Raw genomic sequence first — 11,801 nt, 5'->3', positions numbered from 1 at the left:
ACACATTATAATAAAAGCCATTGTTACAGTGAAACATTGTCCATCCAATTATCAATTAATTAAAAGCTTCATATACACTGTATGATCGATACATGTGTATGAATCTAAATTCCTGTAATTAATTCGAATGAACTTTAAAGGAATATATTTCTTATAATTATTATTGCGACTGCAAAGTGTATCAACAATTGTGTATGAACTTAAAGTACTTATTTATTTGCCTTGATAAAGCTCGGTTAAACAATATAGTTCAGCATATTCTGGTGACTCTTGTGACATACAACCCATGTTTACTTAGCTCAGCTTATCTGATCAGCTGTCAGTTTTACAAGGATCTTTTTACTGTGGCTCTGAGTGTCAGCAAGTTGTTTTATTTTTAAAAGAAACATTTAGCTTTGAAGTTCAATAAACTCTCAGAACAGAGTATATTTAATGTGCTTCCATTAACAAAGATCCAAAAATTGGATTTTACTTTTACAATTTCCTCCTCTTGTCCTATAAAGGACAATATCACATTTTAAAATTTGGAAATCTTCAATTCAAATTGATATTAGGATCAATTTGTCTGTCATCAAGAGCATACACCATCCTCATGGGGGGAATTGAGACGAGTCAGCCTTCACCAGGTGTTTCCTGGGAGCAGGGTCGTGACATGACGAAACCTCATAGGCCGCCTCTCCGTTGAGATCTCGCCCGTCACTGGTCGTTTTGTCAGTCGTGGCGTACCCTTTGATGAAAGATGAAGACACGCAGTCAGGACTGGACCACCAGTGTGGATAGACCGCTCTTTGCTCTTTGGACTGTAACTATCAATCCTCCCAGGAAGTGTCATGCCCTGATTACAGAAGAGATGTCCAATAACCCCAACTTGGGTTAGACAAGATCATTGGCCTCCAATTAATCATAATTATCATCATTATTAAGAATTGTTTGAATGTCGGATTTAAACGACATAAGTTTACAATTTAAATTAAATTTTTACTCAATTTTGAATGTAATTTACATGGGGAGTCGAAGCAGTATGAATGTACTCAGAGAGCACAGAGCCTATTAATAGAAGCACATTAAATGTAGAACATGTCTGAAGCATAATAACATAAAAGGGAAGGTTGTGTCTGAAGTGTAAAAGGGAAAGCAAAATATTTTTTTTTTCAGAATTCCATCATTTCAATCACATCACGGTCACGTCATTTTCAGCTTTCTCTTTATCCTCAGACAAATCTTCGATCTCAATGTGGTGAAATCCCTCAAAGGTCTCTTCTATTGTTTCCTGGGTCATTCCAACCCCTTCAGGTTCTGTAACCATGAGCTGGGTCACATCTTTCATTCTGCATTTTGTTAATAATATTGACAAGCACTTCACAATCACAATAACAGCAATGATTAACATTAATCCAATGAAAATAAACTATCGAATCTTTGCTCCTATCGCACCAAATATTCGTTTTTTTTTGTATGCTTTGTCGAGGCTCATATGAGAGCCAACACACAGCAAGGGGGCATGAGACGAGGGGTGGGAATGGGAAGTACAAAACAGTGGGGAACAGAGACATTAGATCTGTGGAAGGGAGAGGGATGGGGCGGGAACATTGGGTATACAAGATGGATACTACAGGGACTTTCAGGAAGGAAAGCAGGGAATTTGAAAGAGGTGGGTTTGGGGTGGATTAACGGGGGTCGAAAAGATCGAGGATTTGGATGGGGGACGATAAGAGGTAGTGGTGAACAGCTGTTTTGAAGGCTTGGAGGAAAGATTGGGATTGAACAGAGTGAGGGAGTTTATTCTAAAGGTGGAAAAAAGAGGAATTATTTTATTTTGAAGCGAGACCCCTCAGCGAAGACCCAAATTCCCAACCCTTGTTATGGTATTTAGCTCTCTTCATCTGTTATGCTCCTGCATAACAAGAGCCTGCCCATCCAAATGGTAACCACAGATATCCCTGTATCCACATATGAAGTCGGTATTATTTCAGGCTGGCTGGGGTTTGGTGAGGTAATCTACTCTTATATCTATCCTTACCCTGGTGGTCAGTCCTTTAATTGCCACCCTTGTTCAGCATCATGTTTACATGTTGAGTTACCAAAGTAACGTCCATCGCCTTTCCGCCGAATGAGACAAACCATCCCCGTTTATCTATTCATAACTTCAAAATGAGGTGGGTGTACCTTCAATTCTTACATATTTGTTAATTGGACTGTATTTGTTTTATACTTTGGAAAGTACCATTCCTTATAATCAGTACACCTCTATCCCCCTTTTTTCCTGAATTACCCCTGGTGTTTTCTTTCCTCAAAGTTGGGTTACTCTGTCTACGTTCCAGTAATCCACATATGTCTTCCCCTTGCAGTGGGACTGTTAAGAGGGACAACCCATGCTTGGATGAGTGAGGAAGTTGTGAACAAACCCAACACTTACTCTTGTTCATACTGTGAGCATGGTGTGAAGATATTGCGAAGAAAGTGTTCAGTGGATGTTTACTCATGTGTTTGTGCAATGGTATACTTCATCTTATTCAGGTGTTTAACGTGTTGGTGGTGTGTACTTTGGTTGGTGTTTGTCCCATTTTTAGCAAGTATGTAAGCTTCTTTGTTTGGTAAGTTAACATTTATACCACAAGGTGGACTTAAATCAGCTGGTGGCACAGCACCTTTAGCCCCCATCGAGTTGATTATCACAAAACAATGAAGGTACATGAGAGGGTTATCATTAGCCATGAAAGTGTGTACGGACAGTTCAAGTCTTTTCGTTTTGGCCATCCACTCCGCTGGCTCTCTTGCAGTGGCTGGAGTGAGTGGATCCATGTTTGTCGACCCTCGCATTTCACCGCAGTGTGTATTGTCAGTAGCACCAGGTGGAGTCCATTCCACCTTGGCTGGAGCGTTTTTTTCGTTTATGGGACTTGATATCGACGAAGTCTCCAGAGACGAAGCCATGGCACTCATTGGTTGCTGGTCCAGGTCATGCTTCTTTTAACTGTGAACGAAATGCTTTCACAACACATGTTAATGCAACACAGAATTCAAGCATAGTGTCGTCCATCTGATGGATATCCATTTGCTTCATCGTTAAGGGGGCTGAGGATGGCACTCTCATTGGTCTACCCATCAAGCTTTAATGTGGAGAAAGACCTGTTCTGCTGCTCGGTGTTGATCGCAGAGCCATTTAGTGCTCATGGTATAGCATCCGGCCATTTAATGTTAGTTTGTTCACAAATCTTGGCTAACTAATTTTTCAGGAAACCATAATGTCTTTGTACAGTTCCTGTAGTTTGTGGGTGATGTGGGCAACGGAAATGTTGTTTTATTTTCAACTCCAAAGCACAACTCTTTCACTACCTGCCCTGTGAAATGTGTCCCTTGATTTCGCTCCATTTGTCCTGTGCAATGAACAGCTTCCTCCAGTATTTCTCTCATTTCCTTCGCCTCCCAGCCGATACACAATTTAACATCTCCTTGGAGTTTGACAGTCAACCCATTCATTTCAATGGAAATGTTATGTTGTTGTCATCCATTCCAGAAGATGATCTAAAGGCAGTTCTCAACCTCTCCAAATAATCGGATGGATCTTCACCGACCCTCTGCTTACACGATTGAACCTTATCCCAGTCCACTTGTATTGGCAAATTCCCAATAACTTGTCTGAAGGCTTGAAATTCTCACTATTTAGCTGCTTCTGGAAAATCATCCCGTCCAAATGGCACAGCTTCCCATTCCGCAGTTGTTTTCAACTGTTGAAATAATCCCTCTCGTATTGTCAATTTTAACAGCATGTCTCGGCCGCGTATCGTTGGTCAATGGCATTGTATGATTCATTCCAATTCTTTACCAAATTGTCTCAGATATTCCTCAATCGATGATATTTCCTCCGCTATTGTTTGTAACTCTGTTGATGACCAAGGTCGGGACACATAGCTAACTTGTCCCACTCACGGCCCTGGGAATGCTCTTAACGGAGCTATCGTTTCCTTGATTCGCTGCTTCTCGTCTCTCAGCGGTCATACTTGTGGTAACTGATTCTTCTCACTCCACTGCACCTTGAACACTACCTACCTTTTTTAAATCGGGTTGCATTGCAAGCGGAGTGAAGGCTCCCCCTTGAGAGCTCCTGGTTCATACCTGGATGAAGGTTCCTCAGCCATACTGGGTGTAACATGATGATATGCCGGAGGCACCTCTTCCTCATCATCGACTTCCTCAGTTACTGTCTCTGTTCCAGCCCTGTGTTGAAACCATTTGGAGGTTGGGCTTCCCCTTTTGTTTATCTTTTCCCTCATCTGTCCTAATGGCGATTTGCCTTGTCACTTCTGACATCATACGTTGTGCTCTTTGTCAGCTATCTTTCAGACTAAGCCAATTTTGATTTGTCATCTCTTATTCTGCTTTCCTCTCCCCATGGGAAAACTTTCTCCAATCCACATCCTTTGTGAGTTTCTTTTCACCACTTCTCCTGTCCAATTCCTTCCTCAGATTTTCTCGCCTACCTCTTTCGAATGTACCATTCTTTGGAAAACCTGTCCTCAAAAATCTTTTGTCAACTCATACCACTTGTCTATATCACCTGATGACCCCTCTCCATAATGATCACACGTAACTCGCACACATACCCTTCCTTCTAAGGTAAATCCACTTTACTCACCTTCTCTGATCTATCACCCATCTTGCTCATTAGTGTAAAAAAAAACAACAAAAAAAACAATATGCAACTTAAATGAAAAAAAACAAAATTCAAACAATACAAACACTTAACCTCCATCCACACATCCATCAGGACCACACAGAAAGGCTCTGGTGCTGCCAAGACAGTCTCCTGGGCGAGTGGGCACAATCCTTGATGGGTCACCACTTGAACACAGGACACCAAGAGAGCTGGCACTCATTTTGCCAACCTCACAAAGATAACAGACAGTCAACCACACCTGATATTAATTCAACAGCCAAGTGGGATTTGAACTCAGGATCCGAGGATCGCAAGCACACCACCCGAACCATTAAGCCAACACCAGGCATACACACTTAATGTACAATATGCAAATTAATACAAAAAAAAATTCACAAGTACCATCCATCCATTAGGACCATTCTCTGTGCAGAGCATTGGTGCTGCTTAAGCAGCTTCAGCCGTCTCCTTGGCTCATGGGCACAATCCTGGACGGGTAACCACTCTGACACGGGATACCAGCATGCTGGCACTTATTTTGCTGAACTCAGAAGGATAACAGGCAGAGTCAACCACACCTGGTATTAATTCAACGGCCGAGTGGGATTCAAACTCATGATCCGAGGATCCCAAGCCCACCACTCCAACCATTAAACCAACACCAAGCATAACACAAGTACATGAGCTCTATATTTCAATTCCTTGTTATCATCCAACAATCACTAGTCCTCCAGCTTCTGTCTGAGGATAATCAAAAGGGCTCCTCACCTTAATTCTTTGCAGGTACCCAGGGTCCTCGTCCTTTCAGCGAGTCAGCGTTCACCTCTTGTTCCTGTGGCTCCACCGTTTCTTGTTCCTTCAGGTTTGCATCCCTGCCGTGACTACGCCAAAACTGTCATAGAATTTATTTCCTCAGACTCGTACGTGCCCGTAAAAAAAAAAAAAAATTCAAACCGCGGGCAAGAAACAACAACCACACAGACCGTTTCTTCGCTATCGCATACCCGTACGTGCGTGGCCCGGAAGTTCGCATATCGCAGTTACGATTATTCACAATTTTGTTTTAATGGCCAATTATTCAATTAGCGCCAACGTATTTTGCCTTTTCGCAATGTCGTCGCAAGGAAAAAGAAAAAGAGAAGAGAAGAGAGAGAAATTTTTTTGTACTTCCTGGTTCGGAGCATACCAGCTCACTCTGATGTTACCGAAATTTATGCACCGTCTAATATAAAAACGATCATAACTTGGGGCATTGTGTTTAACGATAAATGCGCATAAGAAATCGAGAAATTTTCGAATACAGGAAGTCATCACTATCCGGAAGCCCGTACGTTGTAACCCGTAATGGGGAGCGCGGCTGAGGTTCCCTTCCCCCATCGGCCACGCCCACGCAACAACGTGTCCTGTCATTGGTTGGTAAATAAATGGCCATAACTTGGGAGGCACTTGTCTGATTAATATCAAACCTTGAAAAGACACATCCTCAGGTCCCCAGCAATATATCTGGCAAGTTTCAATTACATCGGACCAGTGGTTGTCGAGAAACAGCGGTCACACACACACACACACACACACACACACACACACACACACACACACACACACACACACACACACACACGCACACAAAGATTGCTGGAATTAGAGATAGATGGAATAAACTCCTCTGGTTCAGAATTCAGATCATTTATTGCGAGGATTGCAAAATAAAAAACAGACAAGTTTATAGCTGTATACTTGAGTTATCCTTGTCCAAGAAAACTAATTACATGGTGGCATCAGGAGGCTGGGCTCATGAATGGTTCTGAGGTTTCTGTGTGTGGAGCACAATAAAAGATTGTTGGTGCACTCAAACTGCTTTCCCTGCCTGACACATTACATGGCGACGAGGATGGGATTCTGGTGAGTGCATGGAAAGTAAGCTGAGCTATTGCAGTTAGCTGTTGGCCTACCAACTCGTTATTTCCCTGCATACGCTACTCGATCACCACGTCCCTCGGCCGTATTGACGAGTTCAACCCGCGTGAAGCAAGCTGGGAGGCGTACAAGATCAGAGCAATCAAAGACGCCCCATCTCCGACCAACATTTCTGAACTCTCGGCTTACATTGGCATGCTGCAGTACTACAGCAGGTATATCCCAAACATTGTTGCCATGCTTGGCCCACTGTATTTGCTGGTTAAAATAAAAAATAGCTCTGCAAAGCGGGCGTAACCCCTCAGCCCATGCATTGTAAAAGGAAGCAGTGATATCACGATGATGCAGTCAGTTAGAGCACGTTGGACGTCATATTGAAAATCAATCAGACTTCAAGATGGCTACCGTGGCGGCCACACTGAAAATCGCAGCGAGCCCATTTTCGAAAGGAACCTTCCTCTACTCAACTCCAACACACACACTGCAAAAATGCATTTAATCGGACAAGCCAAGCCGTTCTCGAAATTGACGAAAACCAATTTCAAGACGACTGCCGTGGCGGCCACACTGAAAATCGCAGCGCGCATATTTTCGAAAGGAACCTTGCTCTACTCAACCCCAACACACCCTACAAAAATGGATTAAATCGGACAAGGCGTTCTCCTCGAAATCGACGGAAACCAATTTCAAGATGGCTGCCATGGAGGCCACATTGAAAATCGCAGCGCGCCCATTTTCTAAAGGAACCTTCCTCGACTCAACCCCAACACGCCCCACAAAAATGCATTTAATCGGAGAAGGCGTTCTCCTCGAAATTGACGGAAACCAAAAGTTGACAGACGGACGGACGCCCAGACAACGCCTATGACGACAATACCCCTTTTTCAGCCCAATTCCGGCTGAGGGATAAAAAGGCATCAGCTGGAAATGGGACATTCCAGAGTCATCAGCCTTCCAGAAGTCAAAAGACATGCTGCAGTCTTCATATGTGCTCGTTCACTTTGACCCAGACAAAGACATGGTCCTGTCGTGTGATGCGATTAGTACGGGGTTGGTGCTGTTTTGTCACACATCATGCCAGATCGCACAGATAGACCAATCACATTCGCATCTCATACACTGTCCCCAGCTGAGAAGAACTACAGTCACTGGCCAAAGAAGGACTTGGCATTGTATTCGGAGTTAAGAAATTTCACCAGTACGTCTTCGGTCGACATTTCACGATTTACACGGACCACAAACCACTGATTAGTTTGTTTGGTTCAACAAAAGCTCCCTCAGAGGTCTTACCGCCTCGTATCATACGTTGGTCACTTTCACTCTCGGCATATGACGACGACATGACGTACACACCTGGCTCCACAATTTCAAATGCAGACGCCATGAGTCGCCTGCCACTTCCGGACACAAGTGTTTCACCCCCCTGCACCGAGCAGCATGATATCTCTGATGGAATTTTTGAATCACAACCCAATCGAAGCCAACCAGATACGGACCTACACCAGGCATGACCCATTTCTTTCCAAGGTCATTCATGCGACTGGGCAAGGGTGGGGCCTTCGACACGATGCTGACCCTGAATTGTATTCGTGCAAGGCCAGGCAGAATGAACGAAGTGTCGAGAATGGCTGCTTGCTGTGGGGATGCCGAGTGGTCATTCCCCCAAACTTGCGCACAAAGATTTTGGATCAGCTTCACGATTGTCATCCAGGCATTGTAAGAATGAAATCACTGGCACGGAACTACGTCTGCTGGCCTCACCTTGACTCTGACATAGAACAGTGCGTGAAACATTGTTATCCGTGCCAAAGCAGTCGAAACGCCGCTGCAAAGGCGCCACTGGATCCCTGGGAATGGCCCACTGAACCATGGCAGAGGATTCATCTTGACGATGCTGGACCCATCGACGGCCGTATGGTCCTTGTTGTTACGGATGTTCACACGAAATGGATCGATGCCTTTGTAACATATGCAGCAACCTCACACGCGACGATAGAGAGGCTGCGCCGGTGCTTCGCCACTCATGGTTTGCCACGCGTGATAGTCACTGACAATGGAACCTGTTTCTCAAGCTCCGAATTCACTGAATTCACTCACCTGAACGGTATAATCCACAAGTTTGTGAGCCCCCACCATCAAGCTTCAAATGGACTCTCCGAAAGCTCTGTGAGTTTCATCAAGTCTGGTCGAAATAAGTTACACGGCGGAAGCCTTCAGACCAGACTATCACGTTTGCTTTTCACTCACCGCATCACTCCCCACACGACAACGGGGGTGACACCAGCTGAGCTGTTGATGAAACGACATTTGAGTACACGACCGGATTGTCGAAGACCAGACGTGGCGTCGGTCGTGCATCAAAATCAGTGGAAACAGAGACTTCATCATGACAAACATGCAGTACAGCACTCTATAAACATCAGGGACCCGGTGTTTGTGAAAAAAACTTTGGTCGCGGAAAGGCTTGGCTACCGAGGAGGGTTCACAAGAACGAGGGACCGTTGTCCGACAAGATCAATCTCGAGGATAATTGAGTCGTCCGGAGACACCTTGATCATGTCCGGTATCGGTCTTGCGATCCTGTCATCTTCACAAATGATGTCATCTTCACAAATTCACAGAAACCACTCCCTGAACCTGTGAAGAGCGAAGTTGGTGCTGCAGATGGTACTGCACCACTCCCTGAGGCTGACCCCAATAACGCCGTAGCAGCAGCACGACCAGCGTCAGTTGGCTTTGTACCCCGACGATCATCAAGAGTTCCAAAGTCTCCTCTCCGCCTCGATTTGGAGCCGTTACTCATATATTCATGATCTTTGTATTATTTACGAGTGTCTTCATCACTCTTGTGTTCATCTTTCATGCATTTTCACACTTAATGGGAGGGGGGAGATGTCATGTACTCATGTATGAGATCAACGGGAAGTGCGGTCATCGCGAGGCGGGAACATGGCGGCATGAGGAGGCTGGGCTCGTGAATGGATCTGAGGTTTCTGTGTGTGGAGTGCAACAAAAGATTGATGGTGCATTCAAACTGCTTTCCCTGCCTGATACATTACAGTTATTGTGGTGAAATTAAACAAGAAGAAGACAAAGCCGCACTTCGTGACTTGTGACTTGCTTGTGGAGCGAGAGCTGGAAAACTGCTTTGACTAAAGGATGGTCCCTCGGTTCTTGTCGTTGACTGGCGTTGTAGTCTACTGAGGCTTAAACGGTGAGAGTTGAGAGTGTACCTGGCTCTGTGTGTTTGCTGGTTAATTATTATTATACTTCGCTGTCGTCGATTGTTGATGTACCTTTTTGTTTGTGTTTGTGGAGATGGCTTCAATCAAGCAAATTAAAGCCTAATTAAAAGCGAAGGCCTTTCTCTCTCTCATTCATTTCAGTTATGAACACATCTTAACATAACATTTGAACACACCCTGTGTGGAGACCCTCATTAATTAACCATTTGGTTTGTAAGTGTTAAGAGAGCCGTGATGTCCTTCAGTACACTTTTGAGGTGTATATATAGTATTTATGGGCAGCTTGGCTGTTCTTCCAAACATACAGACAAAATGGAATTTGTTTTTTAAGCGGCTTCGTTGTAGTTTATTTACACCTCGTTTTCAACATCACGTAATTGGACCATAAAAAAAAATTTTTCAAAGCCACGCAGAAGAAAAAATAAATAACATCAACATTCCTGTTAGTACAGATCTATTTTTTGTATTTTTTAAAATATAAAATATAAAGCTGACTCGTTTACATTTCTGTGATGCATTGACGTCCCTTGAGTTTGATGTGAGTGCCGTTTGCACATGTGCGAAACACGTGACCAGAATGGAGCCGAGCGTTGTCAATAAAACCTTCGTGGAGTTGAACGCATCATGGTTGGTCCGATCGTTTGTACATCACGATATCACAATTTCCGCTGTAAAGGGTAACACAAACGATGTGTTAGTATCCTTGTTTTGCATATTTTTGCCCTCGTCATTTCACGTGAAGCTGACAGCTCAAGAATTGAGATGTGAGGTGAATGACGTCACAAAAAAGTTCAACGACGTCACAAAAACAGTCAAACATTTTCATCAAGATTCCTATTTCCTATCATATTCCTATCCTATCCTTCCGTTCGCTTTCCATCAACCATTCTTTTTTCCAACCTCAGTGCCAACTCACCCCCTCACCCCTCACTCTCACAAGGAAAACATATTCCTATCCTTCCGGTTCCGGGTTTGGAGCGTCGAGAGGTCTCCTTAGGGGCTCTCTGCTGATTAGGGCTTAATTATCCGTTTAATTATTCTGAAAGATCCAAGCATAATTCCTTTACTATTTGGTAGAGGACATCTCACTGAGCCCAAATCCATTAGGCCGACTTAAGAAAAAATATTTTGTGGGAAAGGCCATTTAAGATGCATGCTAATTAGGGCTAATTAGCCATTTAATTGCTCTTAAAGATCCATCATTGGAACCAAATGCAAAATGTAGAGTAAAGTCCCCTGATTTGGAATCACCAACTTAAGAAGAAAAATGTGGGGAAAGTCCACTTAAGATGAGGTCAGATGTAATCACTAATAGGGTTATATTGTAATATCTGTCTTCCATTTCAATGAAGCTAGCCTTCAGGATTGCATTCTTGCATACCTGTTATAGTATAGATCACATTCTTTGTGCACTGGATGAAGACAGGTCACAAAAATGTTGGTGGATTTTTACCATACCTCCCGGGACTAACACGAACTGATGAGCTTGTTGTTAGGCAAGTCAATATTTGGCCTATTTGGCTCCACATACTGAGATAATATCAGTGCTGCCATCTATTAACAATCTTAATCCAACATTAAAACAAAGCAACCAGTTCCTTCATCAATAATTGACAATGTGTTGCTTACTATCCAACACAAATGAGGGCTGCTTTATCTTAAGGTAAAAAGGACACTGCAGAGCCCCTTGGCGAGGTAAGTTCAAAACAAGTAAAGTACCGGTAATTAGTAAAAGGCCTTCAATGACATGCCAATTTCAGTTTTCTCAACATGCATGCATATGGTATGCCAATGCTGAAATAAACTCATTAGTTCAATTGTAACCTGGTATCAATCTGATTTTGCTATAAATTTAGAATAAGTTGCATTTGGCCTTATTGGTTTACTTTGCAGACTAGATAATGGTCGAGTTGGACCAGCATTTCATACAATGGGTGAGGTCACAGCCAGTGTTAAGATCACACTAACACCTGATCCTGACA

General features: G+C 43.5%; 1 long non-coding RNA gene across 4 annotated transcripts in view; it reads right to left on the bottom strand.

Moving 5' to 3' along the window:
* Positions 1-2,925: 2,925 nt before the first annotated feature.
* The window catches only part of LOC147008428 (uncharacterized), a 37,261-nt gene continuing 28,385 nt past the window's right edge, over positions 2,926-11,801 (bottom strand). For 2 of the 4 annotated variants that reach the window (XR_015053436.1, XR_015053437.1), the window contains exons 3-4: positions 10,323-10,487; positions 2,926-5,549 (exon numbers count right to left, since the gene is read on the bottom strand). This is a non-coding gene — a long non-coding RNA (uncharacterized LOC147008428). The remainder of the gene's footprint in view (positions 5,550-10,322; positions 10,488-11,801) is intronic. The other 2 variants (XR_015053438.1, XR_015053439.1) reach the window with 1 other exon arrangement.

This window comes from Eptatretus burgeri, chromosome 19, assembly GCF_056783735.1.
Source record: "Eptatretus burgeri isolate ZD-2024b chromosome 19, Ebu_testis_v1, whole genome shotgun sequence".
NCBI lineage: Eukaryota > Metazoa > Chordata > Myxini > Myxiniformes > Myxinidae > Eptatretus > Eptatretus burgeri.
This window is presented reverse-complemented; position numbering and strand designations above follow the sequence as displayed.